General features: G+C 46.9%; 1 long non-coding RNA gene across 2 annotated transcripts in view; it reads right to left on the bottom strand.

The window, feature by feature from the left end:
* Window positions 1-1313: 1313 nt before the first annotated feature.
* The window catches only part of LOC311625680, a 36914-nt gene continuing 11296 nt past the window's right edge, over window positions 1314-26931 (bottom strand). For both annotated transcript variants that reach the window (XR_014795553.1, XR_014795554.1), the window contains 2 exons: window positions 21789-21858; window positions 1314-1651 (listed from right to left, as the gene is read on the bottom strand). This is a non-coding gene — a long non-coding RNA (uncharacterized lncRNA). The remainder of the gene's footprint in view (window positions 1652-21788; window positions 21859-26931) is intronic.

The following is a 26931-nucleotide window of genomic DNA, read 5'->3' as shown; positions in this document are numbered from 1 at the left end:
TCATTGACATATGAGCTTCATTGGAGGGTGGATCTGGGTTCTCAGTTCTGAAACATCAAGAGGGCCACTCATCAGAGACTGAAGCTGGGTTCTCAGATCTGAAACCTTAGGAGGACAACTCATCGTGGACATCTGGGCTTCATTGGAGACTTGAGCTGGGTTTTCAGTTCTGGAATATCAAGATGGCCACTCCTCAGAGGCTGGAGATGAAGTCTCAGATCTGGAACATCATGAGGGCCACTCATCATGTACCTCTGAGCTTCAATGGAGGCTGGAGCTATAGTCTCAGCTCTGGAACATCTAGGAGGCCCTCATTCTTAATGACTCAGCTTCATCAATGACTGCAGCTTTACCCATCACACACAGCATTCTCCGGGACTGCCTACCCTCTCTTGGTAGGGCATAGACTCATCCGTGTGGGGCATACACTGGAGGTTGTTTCCTCCTGGTTTCACTGATGCCTGGACCACCCCACTCAGGACCATCATGTATCCATTTCCATCAGGGACTGGGCTCAGGTCTTCTTGACTTAGCCAGGTGGCTCTTTCTCTTTGATGGCGACAATAGAGGTGATGGCAGTGAGCCTCTCCCTTCCCATGGGTTTTGTGTCCAGCTCATCTGCTTCAGCAATTCCAAGTGGGCCAGCCTGAGGACTCTGTGTAGATTTGAGTACAAAGTTCTCTTCCCTCATCCAGCCCCAGCCACAAGCTGCCGTCTGATAGCCTGAGGGACTGAGCTTGGCTTGAAGGCCCTGCCGTGGGGCAGAAGAGCATCTGAGGCTTGGCCTCTGCAGCTCCCTCAGGGTCTTGCTCAGTAACCATCTTGGAATGAGTCTTGGCTCAGATTGTACTTGCTTGAAACTGTGCCTGATTGGCCATCCACTTGCCATCAGTTCTGAAATGATAACTGCCTGGCCAGAGGCCACCCTCCACCACCACAATGTGTAATGAGGATAAGAGTTGTAGCCCTCTGAGGCTGAAGAAGCCAGGACAGTGAGCTCAACTCAGACTTCCTCTACCATCTCTCTATATCCCTTTCTAGAAAGAACCCTGGCATCCTATGACCATTAGAAGAAGGGGGACCAACAGGGTTAGTCATCCGAATGTGCATCAGTCCCAGAACCTCCACCAAACCAGCCCTGCTTCAGGACATCTTCTCTCACCCTTGAGTGCCAGATGGGTAGGGGACAGGTGGGGACTAGAGCTAGCTCCCCTGTCCCTCCCAACCCATCACACTGCCCAGAGAGAAGCCCCAGTGAGAGGCACATTTAACACTTACCTATCCTTAGATTAGTAGCATATCCATTACTGTGCTTGTTACGGCAAAAAAGACATTTATTGACGGCACAATAGGGTGTGCCAAGCCCCAGGTTGGGCACTTTCAGAGCACATCACAGGCTCCTCACAACAACCCTGTGAGGTAGGTTGCAGGGCCCATTTCACAGATGCGGATGTCGAAGGCATGGCCAGTCCCCTGAGTCTCAGGGCTCGTAAGGTGTGGGCAGGGGTCAAGCCCACGTGTCTGACCCTCAGCTCAGAGAAGTCCATCCGCAAAGGGTGGGCGGCTATCGCAGGGGGCAGTCGGGTCCAGAGTCTTTGGGTCCAGCCTGTCCCGAAGGAATGTGTGCAGGGCGTCCCCGTGGCTGTGGAGGCTGAGAGAGACACAGGTGCAGATGAAGGCCACCCACTCCTGGTCGCACTGGCTAACAAGAGTTCTCAAGCAGACAGGCAGGGCAAGAGCTCAGAGAGGACAGGAACCCCTCTGCTTACCAGTCGGGGCGCCTGAGAACATGGACATCGCAGGAAAGGCCCTGGCTCCCAGCAGCCGTGGGGTCGAGGGGAGCACCCAGCCTCCAGCTCCGGCCTGTCTACTTAGTGCCCTGCAGCCTCTGGTGTCCTGCACATCACCTGGGTCTCCTCCGCCCACACGGACTTCCAGAAGCACAACCCTCCCCGACTAGCCACCTCTCACAGTGCTCACCTCACTGACCCGAAATCCAGAACTCCTAGCCTTTCCAAAGACCACCCAGCTCTCCAACCCATTTCCAGTTAAACCTGAGTGTTGTCTAAAAGATCAGCCTCGCCCTACTCTGGGGGTTTCTAAAAATTCTCCCCGATCTCCCCATTTTGGCCTCTGTTTCCCAAACCTGTTAAATCTCTGTATGCAATTGTAAACCTTTCCCTCCCTTGCTGTCTCCCCGGAGTTGGCCAGGTGCTTCTCCCACGCCTCCACCCTGTCCAGTGGTCTCCTGGGCCAGAGTCCTCTGTGACCAAAGCCCACAGACTGCAGGACACATGGCCAGCCTCAAAGCCCACAGGAGGGCGAGGGCTTCTGTGTGCCAGGTAACAGTGCATTTATTTTCATATAAATAACCTCAGTGAAGCAAAAGCCATGTCAGGTATGTGACTAGTTCCAGGTTACAGGTAAGCAAGCTCACATAGCTCCCACCCACACTGCCACAAACACACATGTGTAAAAAGGTGCTGGGCCAGCCTCAAACCCAGATCTTTGATTCTTGGGAACCAGTACACGGGTGCACACAGGCACAGTCACCTTTCTCAGTGTCTACCAGAAAGAGGACACAGTTATGATGTACCCAATCTACAGATGGGAACGCCAAGACTCGGGTTGTTTAACCTTCCCAAAGACCACTTCACTGGCAAATAGTAACATCGCGACCAGAAATGAAATAGGCAAGACCTCTAGAGCTTCACCCCTCAACATCTGCCCTGCAAGGTGGGTGCTAGGTCCCCCCCACACACACACCCAAAGAAGATAGACTCAAGCAGTCACCTTAAGTTTAAGCGCCACACATTTGTCTAGCTCTAAGGTTCTTTGCCCAGTCTACTCCTCCTCAATGCAATAAATAAAATGGTGAATTCTCAATAGTGTTCCCAAGGCCCAAAGCTTGTCCCATGCTGGGAACAATGGGGCGAGGGGGGGTCTCACTGGGTCTGGGACCAGCATGGGTGCTGGGGCTGCATCTAGGGTTTGCAAAGTACCATGCGCCTTAGACACCCTGCCTCACTGATGAGTTGTTCCATAGAGACCCCTCGCAGAGCAGGGTCCTTGTCATCCACAAGAGCAATCATCTCCCCCAATTTTCTCTAAATAGAGCTGAGCATTAACTAATCTCAAATGGGGCGGGAATGGCTCTAAGATCTCCTCTGTGGCGCCAGACCAAGGTGCGCTAATGACTTGAAAGCCTCCTCGCGGCTGGAACCAGCCCTTCAACTCAGGCCCCCCGGCTCTCACTCGAGCCTCTTGAAAATATGGGCTGTGATTTCTGAGCACGCAGGGAACACAGTTTACTGATTACTAATCAACCTCGTTTTTGTCAGGAACAAAGTTGGAAAAGATAATCAAACTTTCAACAGAAGTCAGACTTGAAAGTGGCAGCTGAACAAGGGGCTCACCTGATGACTGACACACAAACACAGCCCCTGGCAAACTTGCTCAGCTCTCCTATAAAAGAGATGTCAGAATGAGTCCTTGTGAGCCGGCCCTAGTATAGCACTAGCTGATTTTTTAAATTGTGTGTTGACTGGGAGTGAAGGAATGAAGGAGTGAAGGAATGAAGGACTCGGCCCTCTGGTGAAGGAAGCTAAAAGGTGGAAGGCAAAGGTTATGATAGGGACCATGCACCACCAGACAGGGTGGCCTGGGGTGGATGTCTCCGCTGGGGGCCAGGGACCTCTCTCAGACCCCAGTCCTGGATCCATCACTGTGTGTGAAGCATGGGAAAGCACCATGCAGAAGGAAGCCATGTGGGTGATGATGGCAGATGAGATTCAACTGGGACTTGCGTACAGCAGTGATTGTGGAGGAAGAAGCTATAAATAAGATGTTTGCTATATGACCACAGCCCATGGCACTACACACCACACCCAAAGGAAAAGATTTGCTTTCATAAATGGGAGGGCCAAAGCACCACATCAAGAAATGAAGGATGAATTCAAGGATGGATGGGTTTATCAAATTGAGTTGGAAATCATAGCCAACCTCCCAAGAATATCACTGACAACTCATTATACATTCATTCACCCCTTCATCCTCTCATCCATCAGCCAGTCAATCACTCACTACACATTAATCCATCCTTCCATCCTCTCATCCAGTCACCCACTCACCAACTCACTACATCTAAAACCATCCATCCATCCATCCATCCATCCTGCCATCTTCTCTTCCATTAGCCAATCAATGACCAATCACAGCATATTCATCCATTCTCTAATTGACAGGCCAATCACTTACCCACTCACTCGCAACTTGATCATTTTATTATCTCATCCATTAGCCAATCATTGACCACATTACACCTTCCATTCATCCATTCATCCTTCCTTCCCTTCAATCATTCATTCACTCACTATACCTTCATCCAACTTTCCATATTCTCATCCATCTTTCTATCCTGATCCATTAGCCAACCACTCACCCACACACATCTTCTTCCATCCTTCCAACATTCCATCCTCTCATCCATTAACCAATCACCAAACCAATGTATAATCAGTTGTCACTCAATTGCTCACTATACCTTCATCCAACCTTACACTCACACTCATTCACATCTTCATCCATCCTTCCATCATTACATCTTGTCATCCATTAGCCAATACTGATTACGCCTACATCATAATCCATCTTTTCATATTCTCATCCATAATCCAATCACTCAGTCATTCACTATACCTTCATCTATCTTTCCAGATGTCTTATCCATCTGCCAAACAAAAACCCACTCACTACATCTTCATCCTTTCTTCCAGCCTCCCATCCATCAGCCAATCATTTATTTACTCATTATACAGTCATCCATCCTACCATCCTCAAACCCATCATCCTACCATTCACCCACTTATAATATCTTCATCCATCACCCATCTTATTATCCTTCCATCCTCTCATCATTAGCAATACACTGACCACTCATTACATCTTCATCTCTCCTTCCATTCTCTAATTCATCAAACACTCACCCATTCATTCACATCTTCATCCATCCTTCCATCATTACATCTTCTCATCCATTAGCCAATCGCCAATTACTCTACATCATAATCCATTTTTTCATATTCTCATCCATAATCCAATCACTTAGTCATTCACTACACCTTCATCTATCTTCCCACTGTCTTATCCATGAGCCTACCAAAACCCACTCATTATATCTTCATCATCCCTCCATCCTCTCATCAATCAGCCAACCACTCACTCAATCACTACACTTTCATCCATCGTTCTATCCTTCAATCCTCTCATCCATTAGTCATATACTGATAGCTCACATCTATATACATCCCTGTATCCTCTCATTCAATCACCAATCATTCATTCATTCACTACACCTTCATACATCTTTTCCTCATATATCAGCCAACTAAAAATCCACTCCCTAAATTTTCATCCATCCTTCTATTCTTCCATACTTTAATCCATCAGCCAATCATTAATTTACTCATTAGACCTTCATCCATTCTTCTATCATCATCTATCCATCAGCCATCACTACTTCTTCGTGTATCCTTCTAGCCTTCCATGCATTCTCATTTTCCAGTTGTTTACAACTCATTATACCTTCATCCATCCATCCACCATCTTATTCAGCCAACCAAAATCCCATTTACTACCTATGCACCAATCCTTCCATACTCTCATCCATCAGCTAATTTTCATTCACTCCCTACACTTTATACCATCCTTCCATCCTCTCATTGATGGACCAATCATTCACCAACTCACTACATCTCCATTTATCCTTCTGACCTTCCATCTGCTCATCCATTAGCAATTCACTGACTACTCACTACATCTGCACCCATTTCTTTATCATTTCATCTATCAGCCATCCACTCGTTTATTCACTACACTGTCATCCATTCTTCAATTGTCTCATCTATCAGCCAACCACTGACACACTCACATCTTCATCAATCCCTCCATCCTCTCATTCATCAACCAATCATTCACTTCCTCATTCATATCTTCATCCTTTCATCCTTGTTCCAATCACCCACTCACATCCTCTTCCTTCCATCCTCTCATCCTCTAAGCCAGTGGTTCTCAACCTTTCTAATGCCGTGACCCTTTAATATAGTTCCTCATGTTGTGGTGAACCGCAATCATAAAATTATTTTTGTTGCTATTTCCTAACTGTAATTTTGCTACTGTTATGAATCGTAATGTAAATATCTGTGTTTTCCGAAGGTCTTAGGCAACCCTGCTAGCAGGTTGAGAACCACAGGTTGGGAACCGCTGCTATAGAGCCTAGGACCATTGGAAAACACAGATATTTACATTACGATTCATTAACAGTAGCAAAATTACAGTTATGAAGTAGCAACGAAAATAACTTTATGGTTGGGGGTCAACACAACATGAGGAACTGTATTAAAGGGTCATGGCATTAGAAAGGTTGAGAAACACTGCTCTAATCTAACCACTCGTTTGCATCTTCAGCCATCCTTTTATCCTTCTATGCTCTCATCCATTCGCCAGTTGTTGACCACTTACTACATCTTCATTCATCCCTCCATCCTCTCATAAATCAGTGAATCACTCATTCACTCACTACAAATTCATCTTTCCTTCAATCAGACATACATCAGCCAACTATTGACCTACTCTCTACATCTTCATCCCTCCTTACATCCACTCAATCACATCTTCATCCATCCCTCCATCATCTCATCTTTCAGACACCCACTTACCCACTCAATCACATATTCATCAATCCTTCTATCTTTCAACCATAGCATCCATTAGCAAATCCCTAACCACTTATTACACCAGCATCCATGCTTCCATCCCCTCAGGCATCAGCCAACCAATCACCACTCACAATGTCTTCATCCATCCCTCAGTTCTCTAATCTGTCAGCCAATCACTCATTCACTCACTAAACTTCATCCATATTGCCAGCATCTGATACGTCAGTCAACGACTAAGCCATTTACTACATCTCAGTCCATCCTTCCATCCTCTCATCCTTCAGCCAAACACAGACCCACATTCCCATCCTCCTCCAACCCTCCATTCCATTAGTCAACCATTCATCTACTCATTCATATACTCATCCATCCTCCTGTTTATTAGCCAACCACTGATCCACTCAATACATCTTCACACTTTAGCCAGATGCTCACCCACTCATTACATTCTCATCCATCTTGACATCCTTCCATTTTCTCATCCATTACCCAATGACTTATGACTTACTACAACTTTATGCATTCCTCCATCTTGTCAATCCATCAAGAACCAATCACTAAATCTTCATCAATCCTTCCATCCTTTCATCCAGCAGCAAACCATTGACCCACTCAGAACATCTTCATCTCCCTTCCATGTTCTAATCCATCAGCCAACCACTAACCCATTTACACATCTTCATCCATCCTTTCATTCTTCATCTTTTCCATAAACAAACCACTCCTGTACTCATTCATAACTTCATTCATTCTTCCATCATTTCATTAGCCAGTTCTGAAAACTCACTACATCTTTATCCACTGCTCAGTTCTCTCCTTTATCAGCCAATACATGACCCACTCATTACATCATCCATCCTCTCATCCATGAGCCAACCACTAACCACTCATTCACATCTTCATCTATTCTCCCATCCTTCCATCCTCTCATCCATTACCCAATCACTCACCACTCACTACATCTTCATCAATCCTTTTGTCCTCTCACCCATCAGCCAATCATTCACTCACTACATTTTCATCCATCTTATCATCCTCTGACCCATTACCAAACCAATTACTCATTTACTACATCTTGATCCACCAGAAAATCACTCGCCTACCCACTCCATCTGTTTTTCCATCTTCACATCTATCAGCCAACCATGGATCCACATTCATATCTTTATCCATCCCTCCATCCACTCATTTATCAGCAAACTACTCAACCACTTCTACATCTTCAAACTGTCCTTCTATTCTCTTAACCATCAGGCAGATACTCACCCACTCATTCTATCTTCACTGATCATTCCATCCTTTTATTCTCTCAACCATTAGTCCATCACTGACCACTCACTAGACCTTCATCTATCTCTCCATCCTGTCATCCATCAGCCAATCACTGACCCACTAGTCACATCATCATCCATCCTTACTCCCTCTCAAGCAATAGCCAATCAATGATAACTAACTATACCTTCACACATCCTTTAATCTTCTCATCAATTAGCCAATCACTGACCACTTGCTACATCTTCATCCATTCCTCCATCCTCTCATTCTTAGCCAACACTCACTTGCTCACTACATTTTCATTGATCCTTCCATCTCTCATCCATTAGTCAACTACTGATCCACTCACTACATCTTCATCATCCTTCCATCCTCTCATCCAGCAGCCGACTACTCAACACAATCGTTCACATCTTCATCCACCTTTTTATTCTTTTATCCTCTCATCAATTAGCCAATCAATGACCACTTTCTACATCTTCATCCTTCCCTCAATACTCATTCATCAGCCAATCACTCATTCACTCACTGTACTTTCATCCATCCTTCCATCTTTCATCCCTCAGTCAAATACTGACCCACTCACTACATCTTCACCCATCTTCTCATCCATCAGCTAACCACTGACATAGTCTTTCACATATTCATCCTTCCATCCTCTCATCCATTAAGCAATCACTGACCTTTTACTGTGTCTTCATCAATCCTATCTTTCTATTCTCTAATCAATTAGCCAATCATTGACCATTCACTACATCTTTATCCATCCTTTAATCCTCTCTCCCATCAGTCAACTATTCATCCACAATCACATCTTCATCCACCCTGTTATTGTTCCATACATACTCTCATTCATCAGCCAATCACTCATTCACTACACTTTCATCTATCTTTCCATCTCTCATCCATCAGTAAACTATTGACCCACTCACTACATCTTCATCAAGTCTTTCATCTTCTGATCCATTAGGCAACCATTGACCCTGTCATTCACATCTTCATCCATCATTTCGACCCCTTATTCATTAGGCAATTACTCATCATTCACTACATCTTGACCCATTCTTCCATCCTCTCATTCATCAGCCAATCACTCATTCACTCACTGTATCTTCATCCATTCATCCATCCTCTCACCCATAAGCCAACCATTCACTGTCATTTAGTTCTTCACCCATTCTTCCATCCCCTCATTGGTTAGGCAATCATTGACCATTCACTACCTCTTTATCCACCATTCCATCCTCTCACCCATCAGCCCAGCTATTGACCTATACTCACATCTTCATGCAACCTTCACTCTCCTATCCATCAACCAACTACTACTCAACTACTCATTCACATCTTCATCTCCCCTTCCTTCCTTCCATCTTGTTCTCCATTAACATGTCACAGACCACTCACTACATCCTCACCCATGCCTCCATCCTCTTATTTATCAGCCAACCAATAATCCACTCATTACATCTTCATCCATCTTTCTACCCTGTTACCCATCAGTCAACCACTGACTTCTCATTCACATCTTCATTTATATCTACATTCTCATTAATCAATAATTATTCACCCACTCACTGCATCTTCATCCATCTTTCCATCCTCTCAGCCATCAACCAACTATAAACCCACAGACATATCTTTATTCATCCAACCATCAGTCATTCACTCACTACATCTTCATCCATAAGCCAACCAGAAAACCTACTCACTACATCTTCATCCATAAGCCAACCAGAAAACCTACTCACTACATCTTCATCCATCCTCCATCCTGTCATCCATCATCCATCAACTTACCCACTATTCAGGTCTTCACCCATTATTCCACACTTCCATTCTCTCATCCATTAGCCAATTGCTGGCTATTCAATACATTTTTATCCTTTCATTCATTCTCTCATCCATAAGACAATCAGACATTCCCTCAATACACATTCATCCATTGTTCCATTCTTCCACCTTTCACCCAACTCACTACAACTTCACCTATCCTCCATCCTCACCCATCCTCTATCCTGTCATCCATCATCCATCCACTTATCCACTATTCACATCTTCATCCATTCTTCCACACTTCCATCCTCTTATCCATTAGCCAGTCACCGATTGTTCACTACATCTTTATCCTTCTATCCATTCTCTCATCCATCAGTCAGTCATTCACTCAATACACACTCATCCATTCTTACATCCTCTCATCCATCAGGCAATCACTCAGTCATTCATATATTCATCCACCCTTTTATTCTTCCATCCTCTCATCAATTATCCAATGAAATCATTGACTACTTGCTACATCTTCATCCATCCCTCAATACTCTCATTCATCAGCCAATCACTCATTCACTCACACTTTCATTCATCCTTCCATATTTTATCCATCAGTCAACTACTGACCCACTCGCTACATCTTCATCCAGTCTTCCATCCTCTAATCCTGCAGCCAACCACTGACACAGTCAATCACATCCTCATCCTTCCATCCTCTTATCCATCAGCCAACCACTGACCCACTCACTACATCTTTATCCATCCTTCTATCTTTCCATCCTCTAATCCATTAGCCATTCACTGACCACTTGTTGCATATTCATCCATTCCTCCATCCTCTCATCCATCAGCCATTCACTGACATAGTCTTTCATATCTTCATCCTTCCATCATCTCATTCATTAGGCAATCACTGATCTTTCACTGCACCTTCATCCATCCTTCTATCTTTCTATCCTCTAATCCATTAGCCAATCAGTGACCATTCACTACATCTTTATCCATCCTCTCTCTCATCAGTCAGCTATTGACCCACACTCACATCTTCATCCACCCTTTTATTCTTCCATAGTCATAAATTAGCCAATCACTGATCACTTGCTACATCATCATCCATGCCTCCATTCTCTCATTCATCAGCCAATCACTCACTTTCATTCATCTTTCCATCTCTCACTCATCGTCAACTACTGACCCATTCACTACATCTTCAATCCAGTCTTCCATCCTCTGATCCATCAGGCAACCATTGACCCTGTCATTCACATCTTCATCCATCCACCCATCCCCTTATTCATTAGGATATCACTCATCATTCACTAAATCTTGGTCCATCCTTGCATCCTCTTACCCATCACTCTTACCCAATAATTAACCCACACTCACATCTACATCCAACCTTTCATTCTCCTATCCATCAACTAACCATTCACCTATTCATTCACATCTTTATCCACCCTTCCTTCCAAATTCTCCTTAATTAACCAAAGACCACTCATTACATCTTCATTCATCCCTCCATTCTCTTACTTATTAGCAAACCTATCACCCACTCATTACATCTTATCCATCTTTCCCTCCAATTATCCACTGAGCACAAATTCACATCTTCATTTATACTTCTATCCTCTTATGAATCAACTATGAATCTAGTTATATCTTCATCCATCCTTCCATACTGTCATCAGCCACCACTCACTCATCTACTACTAACATCTTCATCCATTCTTCCATGCTCCCATTCTCTCATCCAATAGTCCATCACTGATCACTTACAACATATTCACCAATCCCTCCATCAATCATCCAATAATTCATTTACTCATTACATCTTCATCCATATTTCCATCATCTCCTCCATCAGACAGCTACTCACCTAATCATTCACATCTTCATTCATTCATGCTCTTGATTTGTTAGCCAATCACTGACTACTCACTAGACATTCACCCATTCCTCCATCCTTCATCCATTAGCCAATCATACATTCACTACATCTCCATCATCCCTCCATCTTCTTATTTATTTGCCAACCAGTAACCTGCTCATTACATCTTCATCCTCTTTCAAAGCTTCATTTATACTTACATCCTCTCATTCATTAGAGAATTATTCACTCACTCACTGCATCTTCATCCATATTTCCATACTCTCAACCATCATCCAGCTTTAATCCCACAGTCACATCTTCATCTATCCCTCCATCCTCTCATCCACCAGTCAGTCATTCACTCACCACACTTTCATCCATATTGCCACCATCTCATTCATTAGCCAACCAAAAACCCACTCACTACATCTTCATCCATCCTCCATCCTATCATTCATCATCCATCCACTTACCCACTATTCAGGTCTTCAGCCATTTTTCCACACATCCATTCTCTCAGCCATTAGCCAGTCACTGAATATTCACTACATCTTTATCCTTTCATCCATTCTCTCATTCATCAGTCAATCAGATAGTCATTCAATACACATTCATCCAGCCTTCCATTCATCCATCCTTTCATCCATTAGGCAATACCTGACCATTCACTACATCTTTATCTATCCTTCCATCCTTTCATCCATTAAACAACCACTCACCCACTCACTACATCTTCACCCACCCTTCCATCCTCTCTTCAATCAGAAAACTACTCCATCAGTCATTTATATCATCATCCACTTTTTTATTATTCTATCATCTCATCAATTAGCCAATCATTGACCACTTGCTACATATTCATCCCTCCCTCAATACTCTCATTCATCAGCCAATCACTCATTCACTCACTACACTTTCATCCATTCTTCCATCTTTTATCCATCAGTCAACTACTGACCCACTCACTACATCTTCATCCAGTCTTCCATCTTCTGATCTATTAGGCAACCACTGTTACAATCATTCACATCTTCACCCTTCATCCTCTCATCCATCAGCCAACCAGTCATCCACTTACAACATCTTCATCCATCCTTCTATCTTTCCATCCTCTAACCCATTAGCCAATCACTGATCACCTGTTACATTTTTATTCATCCCTCCATCATCTCATCCATCAGCTAACCATTGACAAAGTCTTTCACATTTTGATCTTTCCATCTTCTCATCAATTAGGAAATAACTCTCATTTCACTGCACCTTCATCCATCCTTCTTTCGATCCTATCCTCTAATCCATTAGCCAATCACTGACCATTCACTACATTTTTATCCTTCCTTCCATCCTCTCTCCCATCAGTCAGCTATTGACCCACCCTCACATCTTCATCCAACCTTCATTCTCCTATCCATCAATCAACTACTACTCAACTACTCATTCACATCATCTCCCCTTTCTTCCTTCCATCTTTTTCTCCATTAACCTATCACAGACCACTCACTACATCCTCATCCATGTCTCCATCCTCTTATTTATCAGTCAACCAATAACCCATTCATTATATCTTCATCTAGCTTTTCATCCTACTATCCTTCAGTCAACCACTGACCTCTCATTCACATCTTCATTTATATCTACATCCTCTCATTCATCAACCAATTATTCAACCACTCACTGCATCTTCAACCATCCTTCCATCCTCTCAGCCATCAACCAACTATAAACCCACAGTCACATCTTCATCCATTCCTCCATCCTCTCATCCATCAGTCAGTCATTCACTACACCTTCATTCATATTTCCATCATCTTATCCATCAGCCAACCAAAAACCCACTCACTACATCTTCACCCATACTCCATCCTGTCATCCATCATCCACCCACTTATCCACTATTCAGGTCTTCACCCATTCATCCACATGTCCATTCTCTCATCCATTAGCCAATTGCTGACTATTCCTACACCTTTATCCTTCTATCCATTCTCTCATCCATCAGTCAATTAGACATTCCCTCAATACACATTCATCCATTCTTCCATCTTTTCATCCATTAGACAATTACTCACCCCACTCACTACACCTTCACCCACCCTTCCATCCTCTCATCAATGAGCCAAGCACTGACCACTTACTACATCTTCATCAATCTTTCCATCTTCTCATCCAACAGCCAACCACTCACTCATTCACATCTTCATCCATCCTTTTATTCTTCCATACTCCCATCACCTAGCCAATCACTGATCACTTGCTACATCTTCATCCATCCCTCCATGCTCTTATCATTAACCAATCACTCATTCATTACACTTTCATTCATTTTTCCATATCTCATCCATTAATCAACTACTGACCTACTCACTACATCTTCATCCAGTCTTCCATCCTCTGATCTTTTCATCCTTCCATCCTTTCACTCTCCTGCCCATCAAACTACCATTCACCTACTCATTTACATATTCATCTACCCTTCCTTTCATCTTCTCCTTCACTAACCAATCACAAACCATTCACTACATTCTTCATCCAGTCCTCCATTCTCTTATTTATTGGCAAATCAATCACCCACTCATTACATCTTCATCCTTCTTCCTTCCAATTATCCAGTCAACCACTGAGCACTCATTCACATCTTCATTTATACTTCTATCCTCTCATCCATGAATCAACTATGAACCACAGTCACATCTTCACCCATCTTTCCATCCTGTCATCCATCAGCCATCACTCCCCCACTATTCACAACTTCTCCCAGTCTCCCATGCTTCCATCCTCTCATCCAATAACCTGATCACTTATTACATGTTCATCAATACTTCCCATCCTCTCCTCATCCATTCATTCACTCACTCACTACAACTTCATCCATATTTCCATCATCTCATCCATCAGCCAACTGCTCACCCACTCATTCACATATTCATCCATACATGCCATTATCTGTTAGCCAAACACTGACCACCCACTAAACCTTCATCCAAACATCCATCCTGTCATGCATCAGCCAAACAATCATGCACTCACTACATCTTCATCTATTCCTCCATCCTGTCATCTATCAGTCAACCACTCACCCTCTCACTACATCTTATTCCCTTCATCAATCCTCTCATCCAAAAGACAGACACCCACTCATATCTTTATCCATCTTTCCCTCTCAATTATCTCATCCATTAGCCAATTACTGACCTCTCACTGCACCTTCATCCATTCCTCCATTCTGTTATTGAATAAACAATCATCCACTCACTATATCTTCATCCATCCTTCTATCCTCTCATCCATTATTCAACCACTGATGCACACTCACATCTTAAATTCTTTTCTCCATCAACTAGCCACTCACCTATTCATTCACATCTTCATCCATCCTTTCATCCTTCCAACCTGTCACTCCTAAGTCAATCACTTGCCACTCAATACATCTTCATTCATCCCTCCATCCTCTCATTTTTCAGACAAGCAATCACCCAGCCATTACATCTTCATCCATTCTTCCATCCTCTCATCCATCAGCCAATGACTTACTATTCATTCCTATCTTCATTTATACTTACAACCTATAATCAATCAGCCAACCAGTCATCTACTCACTACATTCATCCATCCTTCTATCCTCTTATCCATCAGTCAACCACTCACCCACTCACTGCAGCTTCATTTCCCTTTCATCCTCTCATCCTCTCAACCAATCACCCGTTCACTACATCTTTTTTTAATCCTCACCCAAAGAGTAAAGATATTTTTTACATCGATTTTCAGAAAGAGTGGAAGGGATAGTGGAGGGAGGAGTGAGGGAGAGAGAAAGAGAAACATCAATGTGAGAGAGACACATCAATTGGATGCCCCCTGCACACACCTCAACCATGGCAGGGATAGTCTGCAACCTAGGTACATGCCCTTCACCCAGGAATGGAACCTGTGATAACTAGTTGTGTAGGCTGACACTCTAAACACTGAAACATGACAGCCAGGGCCCATCCAACCTTTCATCCTCTCATCCATCACCCCACCATTTATCTTCTCATTCAAATTTTCACCCATCTTTCCATCTAATCATGCAACAAAGCAATTTTTAGTGTCTGTAACATGTTGGACATTGGAGATGCAAAGATCAATTCAATGTTCTGATGCCCTTAGGGGCTCACAGTCTAGCAAGAGAAACTGACAGGCCTATGAAGCAGTGATCATTTCTGAGTGTAGGAAGATAATTCATAAGAATGAGAGAAAGTGGGTGTGCGAAGCCATTAGCTGTGACATAATTTATAACATTAAAAGGAAAGATGCTATGCATAACAATAGCAAGTAGGGGTTGTGAATAAGAAGACACAATGCATCTAGTGAGGTGATGAAGACTATGCAAGCAAGAAAATTGTTGATGACAGCATATTAATGGAAAAGGCAGGGCATAAAACAGTGTATGTGGTGAGGAATGGCAGTTAGGTCATTTAAAAAAAGATGTTCATTTTTTTTAAAGTGTGCATTAGACAAGAATTTGAAGGGAATCAAGAAAAATAGGCGCTATGTCAGGTTTGATGGATGACCTCATTCTCTAGGTCATGTGCCATTCCCACTGTTTATATTAGGAACACAAGAGGCCCTTGGCTTGTCTTACCCAGAGGCCCAACCTCTATCCTCCATCCTCATCCTCACAGGTGACCCGTGCCCAAGGAGGGGCCAAGACACCCACCTGGCCCAACACCCCTTGCTCATGCAACCTTCTGCAGGGCCTCGCCTATCTAGGTCACAGAGCACTGCCAATAGGCATATGAGCATCTGCGACTCCCCGCCCATCAATCCAAGTGGGAAGCTGATGCCATTCCAAGGCCACAGATGGAAAAACTGAGGATGAGAAAGCTGAAGTAAAATGGAGTGCACACCAAGCAATGGCGACCACTTGGCACTCCCTGAGCCAGCGCCTCCCTGCCAGGTACAGTGTGGGGAACAGGCACATGACTTGCCGAGAGACATCCTCCCCAGTCCCCACCTTCTTCTGGATCACAGGAAGCCCGAAACAGGAAGGAAGGTTCCCTCCTCCCTTTCTTCCTCCTATCCCCTCCCTCCCTTCCTGTTTCCTCTTTCTTTTCCTTCCTTCAGTCACTCATTCATTCACTCATTTGAATCAAATCACATTGGATTATTTCATTTATGGACTTCAGAAGCACAGCTTTAAATGAATCACAGCCCTTAGTTCATAAGCCCTCCTTTCACAAGTCCTCTGTATTCATTAATGTATAATTTTTATTCCTCATTATATTTTTGTATTTATTCCCAAATGCCATCTTTCTCCCTTCCTCTCACTTTCCTATACATTCTCTCATTCTTATAAACTCAGGTGCATAAGATGCACCAAAGTCCTACATGCAATATCCTCATCCTTGGTCTATGCAACTCCAGCCCTCATTCATTCATTCATTCACTCACTCATTCATTCTCTTGTGGAATTGCATCAGTCAAAACCCCATGTGTGAAAAGAACCTCACTGGTCCACATATTTATTTTCCCTCGCAATTTTTCTTCCCTGCATTTAGTCACTTTTTACGTTCAGTATTTATTATTTTATTTATATTCCTCGAGTGCATATATTTTACTGCAGTGGCTGGTGTCTTTTGGTTTTGGGGGGTTGTGTTTTTTGTGTGTGTGTTTTACTTTTTGTTTTTTGGGTTTTTTCTGGCCACTGCTTCCTCCATTTTTCATTTATTTTTTTTTGAAAGGTGTAATGTGTTTTTCTATGTAAGGAGTGTGTATGTAAACCAATTACAATCCCTGTTCAGACAACCTCTTAACTAGCCATTTATCACTTCGGTTTGTTTATTTATTGTTTTCTTTTTTTTTTTTTTTTCTCTCATTTTTCCTTGCCCTGGACACAGGATTGGATGAGCTCCTCCATCTTGAGGACTAACAATGACACATTACCAGCCCCAACAGGCTTTTCTGTTTGAGACCCTCCCATGTTACCTTTCACAAGGGTTTTTTTGTTTTGTGTGTGTGTGGGGGGGGGGGGGGTTCCCTTCTTTTTCACTTAATTTCATCTTGCTTTCCTTGTCTCTTTAACTCTGATGCTTTTTTCTTACATCTGTTCATGTTTAGGGAACACAGGTGAAATGCTCCCTAGAGTGACATGAGTATCCATCCCACGTGCAGCACTAACCTGGCTGCTGCTGGCACAGCCGTTTCTAAGGCAGCCGCTCAGATATCCGTTCATCCTTCCTGTCACTCCTTTATTTCAATATTTATCCTTTTATCTAGGGGCCTCAGGTGCCCAGAATTGGATTAACCATCATCTGTGGTTCCTGGCGCCTTCTCGGCACCTGTCCGGGGCCGCCCTTTTGCTTGTTAATTTCCTGTCCTGGTGCTTTGCTTTAGGGTTTATTTAATCACATCAAGAGCCCAGCTTTCAATCAGTCATCATTTGGGGATCAAGATATTGTCTCATTTATTTGTTCTAGCATGGCCCCCTCTCTCTCTTTCTCATATGTGTGTGTGTATACATACATATCTACATATATATTCACTTAATGTTTTTATTGCTTATATTCATCTTGTCATAATGGAGGCATTGTCTATGCCTCGTAGTCCCTGTTTTCTCAAATCATCATTTCTTATTCATTTATTCACACAGACATTCCTCTGCTAATTCCTTCTTTCTTTTTAGCCACTTGGGTTTTGTTTGTTTTGTTTTTTTGTTTTGTTTTGTTTTTACTGCGGAAACTCACTTTTTATTACGAATTATATTTAATGAATATTTGTTCATTATATTTAAATACTTATCTAGCAAGTGCCTTCCCCCTCACCATAAGTCTATTTTAATTTCTTTTCCTACATATTTTTTTCTCCCAGTCTTTCCTTTTATTTTCAAACTCTTTCTTGCTCTCTCCTGGAACACATGGATTCTTCGCTGTGTCTTTTGTGCATGATATTGTTTTTATTATTTATAAACTTCGGGGCGTAAGATTTGAATTAATGTGGAAGATCAGTGTTAAACCAGTCCTCTCTCTCATACATGTAGTTGTTCAGCCTACTTACTTATTATCTTTCTTACTTCTTTTGTTTACGTTGATTTTTTCCCCATCTTAATTGGTTTTCCTACCAGTCTTTCATTCTTTCTTTCTTACTGCCTTTCATTCTTTTGGAGACGAGGCACCAGGGCTTGGCTGAACCCTAACCCCCTCTGCAACCCCCTCCTCATCAGTCAATGCAAATCTTTTCCCTCATTCTTTCCCTCATTCATGCCTTCATGCATCCATTTAGTCTTTCTCCCTAAACGGTTGTTTTTCCGCTTCGGGATGACAGATGCAGCTAATTGGCCTCATGATAATCTGTGGTCAATGGGTCCTCCCTCCCTGGCCTCACGGTGGTCCTCCCTCATGTGTCAGCTTTGAACTGTTTCCTGGGTGGGTGGTTGCCCATGTCAGAAGCACAGATGTGAATTAATCAGTGTTTGGTTCACGCACCCTCATTCTTATTCCGAGAATGGCTCTCTCTTCTATACGTATGTATTTATTTGTTACCTAATTACCTTCTTCTTTTTACATTTCTCTCCAACACTCATTATTCCTCCCTTTCACTCTTCCTTTCTTTCTTTCATTCTTGGAGCTCAGCTGCCATGGCCAGCTAAATCCCAATGCCACCTGCAAACACCCACCATGGCCCCCACAGCTCCAGCCTCATTAATTCCTTCTGTGCTTCCTTCAACCACTCGCCCATTCATTCTTCCTTCCTGTTTTCTTTCTTTTCATTAGGTATTTACTCCTGTTCTAGTGAATGGGGGGCTCAGATTTGGACCAATTTGTGAGGGCCCCTCATTACCAGTCCTAGCCTAACCCTCTCCTGAGGATCTACCCGCTTGTTCTTCCTATATCTTTGTTAGAGCTTTCTCTATCCCCTCTTTCTCACTTGACTTCTTTCATTCTCCTGGAGCTTCTGTCCAGAGGGAATTCATCACACACACACACACACAAACCCCCAACCAACCTCTCATCAGAAGTGCTATGGCCGTGCCTCCCCCACGCCACCTTTGTTTCCTTAGAGTCTCCTCCACTTGTTTGCTTATATGCTTATTATTTTATTGACAGTGCTGCAGTTTTAGACTTCGATTCACCCTAACCCTTGGTTCGGGACAGTCTTTTAGCTCTCCTCTTAGCATCAATACACCCATTAATGTACTTCTGTGCCTAACACCTGCTACTTTTTCTCCCCTCTTTCTGGTCCTGCATGTAGATGTTTTATTTATCCCCTTGTTCTTTCATCATTTCATGCAACGGACACCTCAGCTCCCGGGGACTGACGACTCCAAGCCCCACACACCACATTCCCAAGCCAGGGCCGCGTAGCTCACTGCTCACTCAGCCATTCTATTTCTCCTTCTCTTTGGCTTTCTTTCATTTCCGTATTTATTTATTTATATGTGCCCAGAGTTAAAAAATAAAACAACAAAAAAAAAAACCCTTTTGGTTAAAGTTATTTCTCATCTTTGGTCCCCTGAATACTCTTTCCTCTTTAACTATTCTTTTAACTTTCCCTGTTGTTTATTTTTTCTATGCCAGGAGCAACTACTAGAATTAATCAGATTAAAATAGCCCGACATAGTCCTCCTTATTTATTTACTCATCTCCTAGTTTTTAGAAGTTCTATTTCTTCCTTTTCTTTATTTAATTTTGCTCCCTGCCATTTTCTTTCTCCCTTTCCATCACCTGTCCTTCCTCTCCGGCATCTTTCCCCCCTGGATGGGTCTCAGAACCGCGCCACTGGTTTGTGGGGTTTTCCGCAGTAATTTTCTCTTTAATTTTTACTTTTCTGACAACGAGCTGCACAATAAATGTATGCATGCACATCAGAATCTGGAGGTAAGTGTGCACTGGGAAACCATCACTACAGCCTGTCCCGCCGCCTGGAAAAGTTCCCTCTCACCCTTTTATGTATTATTCCCATTTCTGATAAGAACGCTTTACATAAAGTCCACCCCCTTAGCAAGCTTTTACACAGAATAATACAGGACAGTCACCATTGCTGTATGCATTTCTTACTTACTTCTTCTTTTCTTTATGTACCTTTTATTGAACAACTTTATATTTGCTCTATATTTGAATGACACATATTCCTTGGTCCATGATGACCTGATACCAGTTTGTGTGCGACCTTATTTACACATTGATTCAATATTTTATTGACTTACATATTGATCTCCGGGCATCGCATTGGATCTTGTTCAGCATACACTCTCATCTGGCTGGTCGCTTTTTTTACCCATTTATTTATTAATTCCTTCATCGAACCAATAAAATCACCATACCTTAGGACCTTTTGTTTTTTTCCCTTACCAACTTAACCACCGAGACCAAGGTGTGCACAACCCCTTAACACATTCACATGGCAAAAGCAGGCACAGGTACAGGCAGAGTTCGTGTACCCCATTCACTTCCCCCGGGCCCTGTGAATGGCTATCCCCATGAGAAAGCAGTTTGAGGCCCCCGGGGGGTACACAGAGAACACACACACGTCCTACACGGTCTCCCCGGTGGGAAACACAGATACGAAGTTCATTTGTAAATAGGCAGCTTTGTGTGCAGCAATATAACAATATTTTGGCCTTTCAAGGCGAGTACAAAAGGAATGAGCCATTACCATTGCTGAGTGTCTCAGTTCTCCACAATAGAGAACTTGGAGAGGTTTAGCGGGACACCATGAAGACAGAAAAATCTGCCCATTCTGTTTTCCAGACAATTTCGAGGGGGTGAGCGGGGTCACTGGGGCTGCAAGCCCGTTTGAAAGGCGGGTCCCCAGGCCCAGGCGCTTTCAGTGGCCCGCGAAGGCCCCCGCTCAAAGGGGTGCTGCCATCGTGGGCTGCCCCGCAGCACGGGAGCCGAGGGGACCCTGGGTAATGAAAGGGCCATTCATCTCGGGGCTGAAAGGGATTCTTTTAGGGTCTGGCCCCCGAAGCCGCCTATAGAATTCTCTGCCACAACACGGGAGGCTGGAGGGCCTGCCTTAGAACTTGAGCCCCCCGAGGTCCTCATTCCACTCGCCAGCTGGGCACCCACCTCCCTGTGCTCGGCAGCGCCCCCACAGGGCGCGCCCGGCGGAGTGCAGGGGCGGCCCCCCACCCTCCGTGTCCAGGCCACAGGTGTGTGTGCGCGGCGCTCTCGGGAACTTACGGTTTTCCGGGTGGAGGATGCGGGGGCGCTTGTCCGAGGTCCCACGACGAGTTCCGGGCGATGGCTTCGTCTGGAGACACAAGGCACTAGTCACACACGGAATGGGGCAGGGGCTCCCCAGGGCCTGGCTAGCAGGGCACTGGAGACACCCAGCATCTATCTCTTTTCCATCCCCTGGGTCATGCCCTCACCCACCTGCCAAGCTCCCTACCCCAGCTTCAGCCACCGACGGAGAGGAAGGCAGGGGACAGCATGGAACACAGCTCCTACGGTGGGTGCTACCCGTGTGTTACGTCCCGTTTGCTGAAACCCAGAAGTTCAGGGCCCCTGCGCAAACGAGAGCTGTGCTGGATCCCTGGAAGGGCATTCTGCCTGGCTGGAAGGGCACCGCGGCCATCAGTGTGTGCTCAGGGAGAGGGCAGGTGGCCCGCAGAGCGGCTGGCCCCGGATGACACAGAGACGTGGGCTGTGGGGGACACTAAGGGTCACGCAGTCTTTAACAGGCAGTGTTACCTACAGGGCTGCAGTGTTGGCGTGTCTCCCCTGCACTCCCTCCCGCACACTGGAAATCACCTCTGGTTGCCTGTCACGCCTCATACCGTGTAAACGCCGTGTAAGGGGTTGTTAGAAGGGGTTGTTTGGGGAATGGCGACAAGAAAAAGCCTGTGTGTTGAGTACAGAGGCAGCCAGCAGCCTCGGGAGGCCTCACGACACAACACACCTTGTCAGCAGCAACGTGACTCTTTTCCCAAATATTCCCAGTCCACGCTGGGTTGAATTCATGGACGCAGAGCCCATGGATCCAGAGAGCCAACCGCAGATTGGCTCATGGACTGTAACAATGGGCCACCCTGAGGCAGGATGCTCATGCCAGGGGAAATGGGGGGCGTAGGGGTGAAAGGGGAGTTCTTTGGTTTCACCACTGACTTTTTCTGTAACCCTGAGACTACTCAGAAGAAATAGTCTCTTCATGACACATGTTTAAGTGAGTGGGTTTTGAACACACATGTAGTAGAGTCTAGTGAAGGTAAGGAGGCGTGGCCAGCAGGTGGTCTGCCATGGCTGAGGTTTGAACAGGAAGGTAGGGGAGAGGGCGGAGCAGAGGCTGGAGAGAATGAGAGGGCACAGGCTGCCCTGGCCCTCTAGGGAACCCCAAGGAAAGGGCTCTCGCCCACTCCCCTGCCCTGATGGGGGCTCTTGGGGTCCCCCCTGCTGCCTTTGCCTCTCCATCCCCCGCTGCCTCACTCCCTGGGGCTCCCCACACCTGCACGGGGCACTGGGGATACACCTTTGACCTCTTAACCCTCCTCCTTCTCCAACTTCCTTCCCTGGCCTTGAGCTTGCCAAGCACTGTTTTTCCCTAAGTGGTTGCTTTCTATCCAAAAAACAGACTTTTAAAAATAAGTGCTGATGAAGCAGTGGCAGCTCGTGAGTGGCCGGGGGCAGACTGGTTACCTAAGGGTGCCGGGACCTCCGTCTGTGGGGGATACCTACCCCCTGAGATGTGCCCAGCCCTCCCCAGGAGCCTGAGACACCTGCGGTGGCCCCGTCACCACTCTCAGGGCCCTAAGAGGACAAAGGGACTCCGGAGCCTGAAACTGCAGCGGGACTGGCCACGGCCACAGCCACGGGATAGGAGCGGGGAAGCATTTGGGGGCTTGTTCTGGTCTCTTAGGTAGTTTAATGGGACCTGTCTGTTGGGAGCGGGGGGACCCTGCACCCCGAGTTCTTGGTTGCCCCGGGGGAACTTGTGTGCAGACCCCTGGGAAGACGCAGCCCCGGATTTGCGTGTTATCCTAACAACATGGCCGTGGGCTGTCATCTTAACAAATGTCAAAGGAGAGCCAGTGTCTGGGGCCACAGGAAAACTCAAGTTCCCCTTACGGGGTCCAGAGGGGCAACTGTCACACACTGGTGCTGGGAAACCTCACAAAGGGGGTGCTGAGCTCCGGACCCACCCAGGAAGCTCCGTGGACCCACCCCCCTCCCCCCTCCCCGGCTTAATGGGGTTAGAACAGTCCAGTCCAGCATTCCAAGATTTCTAAACTCGCTCTCTCCCGGAGGTACTCAGAACCTAAGTGATCTGACCCGCCTTTGGGGACAAATAATTGGATGGTTAGAGCCCGCGCTGCGACTCGGGTCTGCAGCACTCATCTCCTGGACCTTTGTGAGGGCCAGGGCCCCGTGCATCACGGGCCCATTTACAGAAATGAGAGCGGTAATTGGAACATCTTTTGAAATCCGGTCCCCTCTCCCCCTGTCGCCGGCCCCCTCGGCCGCCTCGCTCGCCTTGGCGGGCGGCGAAGGATGTTTACATATGCCTCTTCCTGGAATTTCGCTCTTTGCTCCAGGAGTGGGCAATTAGAGAGAATTAGGGCCTATTTGGCGAATGGGCACCGTTAATGGATAGAATGGCAGAGGCAGCCTTGGGAAGGCGGTCTGCTGGTCTAATTGAAGCTGGCAATTTTTTGATTCCTTGTTTCAGCTCGCAGGTATTGTCGTAACCAAGGTCACCAAACAAAGCCGCAGCCCACCCTGGTACCGCCGGGTGCAGCCTGACCGAGGCCTCGGAGCTGCTTATTAGCGCCCACTGAAGCACAAAGAGACGGCTGGGAATGTTTGCAAAGCCGGGGCTGGGGCGGGCGGGCGGCACAGGGCCGCTGCTGATCGCTTTTCCAGAACTTGCCACCCCGGCGGCTCCTTCTGGAAGTTCTCGGTGGCGTGGGCCAGGGTGCCAACGGGGGTGTCGTGTGTTGCCAAGAGGTCTGGTGACCCGAAGGCACAGGGGGAGCCACAGGGGAGGTGTGGCCGCCGCGCCCTCCTGGGGCTGCAGCGGGGGGCCGGTCTCCTTACACAGGGACCGCTCCGCTGCCCAGAGGTTTCCCGGAACTGGCCGGCGCCCACAGAGTTTGGAAAAGTGTCCACAGGACACAGTCCCCGGGAACTAGTGCGGGCCGTGGGCGCGGTTAGCATCTGTGTTCGCGAGGAGATGAGCGGGAGGCCGGCTGCAGCCCCACTGGCCAGGCTGGTCAAGCGGAGCCAGCGGCGCCGACAGGTTTGCAGCCAGGCCTGCCACCTGGGCTCTGGTTCACGTGTCCCTACGGCACACCTCTTGGAAGGTCATGGGCCCATGATCCCAGCCCCTGATGCTAAAGACCCAGCAAAAACAAACCAACAGGCCACAGAGGACCACAGAGGAAGCTGGAAGGGTCCCAAAGCAACAGGGGCATTCAGATCATGGTGTCTAGGCACCGGCCCATTTCACAGATGGGAACACTGAGTCCCAGAGGGCTGGAGACAGGGGCCCACTAGAGCTAGTGCTATGCATAGGCTGGAACCAGGCATCCTAAAGGCCTCTGAGGGCTGCTGCAGGACCCTGGGTCCCAAGAAGCTCTCCTCGGACCCCTGGCCAGTCCCAAGTAGCAGGGGTGTGCCTTCATCCCAGTGCCCAGCTAGGAGACTTGTGGGGACCCCATTCTGGACACTTGGCACCTCTGCCCCCTCCTCCTCTGGTAAAGCAGAGCCTGGCCTGGCCAATACTGGTGCCCGGGCTCCTCCTTCTGCCTCAAGGGTTATGCATACCTGACAGGCCACTGCCTCACTTGACAGATGGGGAAACTGAGGTCCCGAAGCCAGTGGTCACAGACACCAGCCAAGACTGAGACCGGGGACTCCCTCCTCTCTTTCAGGGACTTTGTTCTGTCCCAAGGGAGGGGACTCCAGCCCTCGGGGCAGTCTGGGGCAATGGTGGCTCAGTTTTCCCTCCATCTCAGCGGGCCCCCTTGTTCCGGGCTGTCCCTGCTCCCGGGGTCCCTGCTGACGCTCCCCCATCTTTCCTGATCCCCAGCAGAGTTCCATGGATCCCCCAACTTCTTAGCCTGGCAGGAAGGACTCTCTCCACCCAGGACAGGCGGCGGCGGGAGGCAGGCAGCTGCGGCCCCGGGCGGCCGGCAGACATGCGGTCAGCCTCTGGCCCCCGGACTGTCCTCCTTCCCCAACTTTCCATCCCGGAGCTCTGTCCTTGGCCCCATTCTGTCTCCCTGGCTGTCTCTCGGGCGTCGGGCCCAGTTTGATCAAATTCTTGTTTATGGGATTCTTCCTCCTGAGAAACTCGCAAAGGGAAAGCCCTAGAATGCGGAGCGCGGGCAGGGCCGGGGTCACGCGGCCGGCATGGCTGGCTAAGCACGCCTTTGTGTGGCCCCTTGTCTGCGTCTCCGAAGACACACACACACAGGGGCGCGGGGGCAGAGGGGACACACACACACTCCCACACCCTCCTCCTCCTCCTCCTGGGGGAAGGTAATTGAGGTTTTCGTCTTTTCATCCGAAGAAAAGGCACCTTCTATTGAAAGAATGCATTCAGGGACCTGGGAAAACTCATCTGCACTCAGCCCTCCCAATTACCCCAGGTGGCTGTGCTCCGCGGGCCCCCCCACATTCCTTTCTGCCCGCGCCTTTGTTCCGGCTGAACCGGCCCCCAGGAGCTCCCCGGCTAAGAGTCTCCTCCTTAAGCCCCTGCCAAAGGCCCTATTCACCGCGCGGAGCCCAGTGGTGGGGAGCCCTCCCCGGCCCCGGCCCCCGGGGTGGGGGATTTACCAAGTCTCCATCTGGATTTTTTTTTCTAAGCCCAAAGAAATTGGAGAGCAATTAAGAGAGTCACGTCTATACCCTCCGCCATCCTCTCCCTTAATTAACTCCTCTCTCACACACATCCCCCCCAAGGTGGGGCCACCCTGGCCTCAGCCACCCAGCACCTGCTCCGCTCCCGGGTCCCCGTGACCAGCGAGGACGTGGGCGGGCAGGAGGCCCGGGAGACAATGAGAGACATGTCCCGAGGCTTTCTAACCACCCTGAGCTCCCCAACAATGGCCCGCTTTCCAGGGGAGACTGGGATAGGAGTTCGAGTGTCTACAAGGCACCAAGGAGGCGCTGGAAACTGCAGGGTGTCTGGGCACCTCCAGGAGGCGCCTCTTAGAGATGGGGCAGCTTGCCTTGGCAAAAGTAGGGGGTCCCCCCACCTCTATGGGGCCCAAAGGAACTGGGGACCCCCTCTCCCCGTCCTTCCTGTCCTGCTGCAGTGCCTGGGGACCAGAGGGGACCAGAGGGGACCCCTCCTCCAGACCTTTCCTGACTCGGAAACCCT

Source organism: Pipistrellus hanaki, assembly GCF_964339955.1.
Source record: "Pipistrellus hanaki genome assembly, chromosome: 1".
NCBI lineage: Eukaryota > Metazoa > Chordata > Mammalia > Chiroptera > Vespertilionidae > Pipistrellus > Pipistrellus hanaki.
This window is presented reverse-complemented; position numbering and strand designations above follow the sequence as displayed.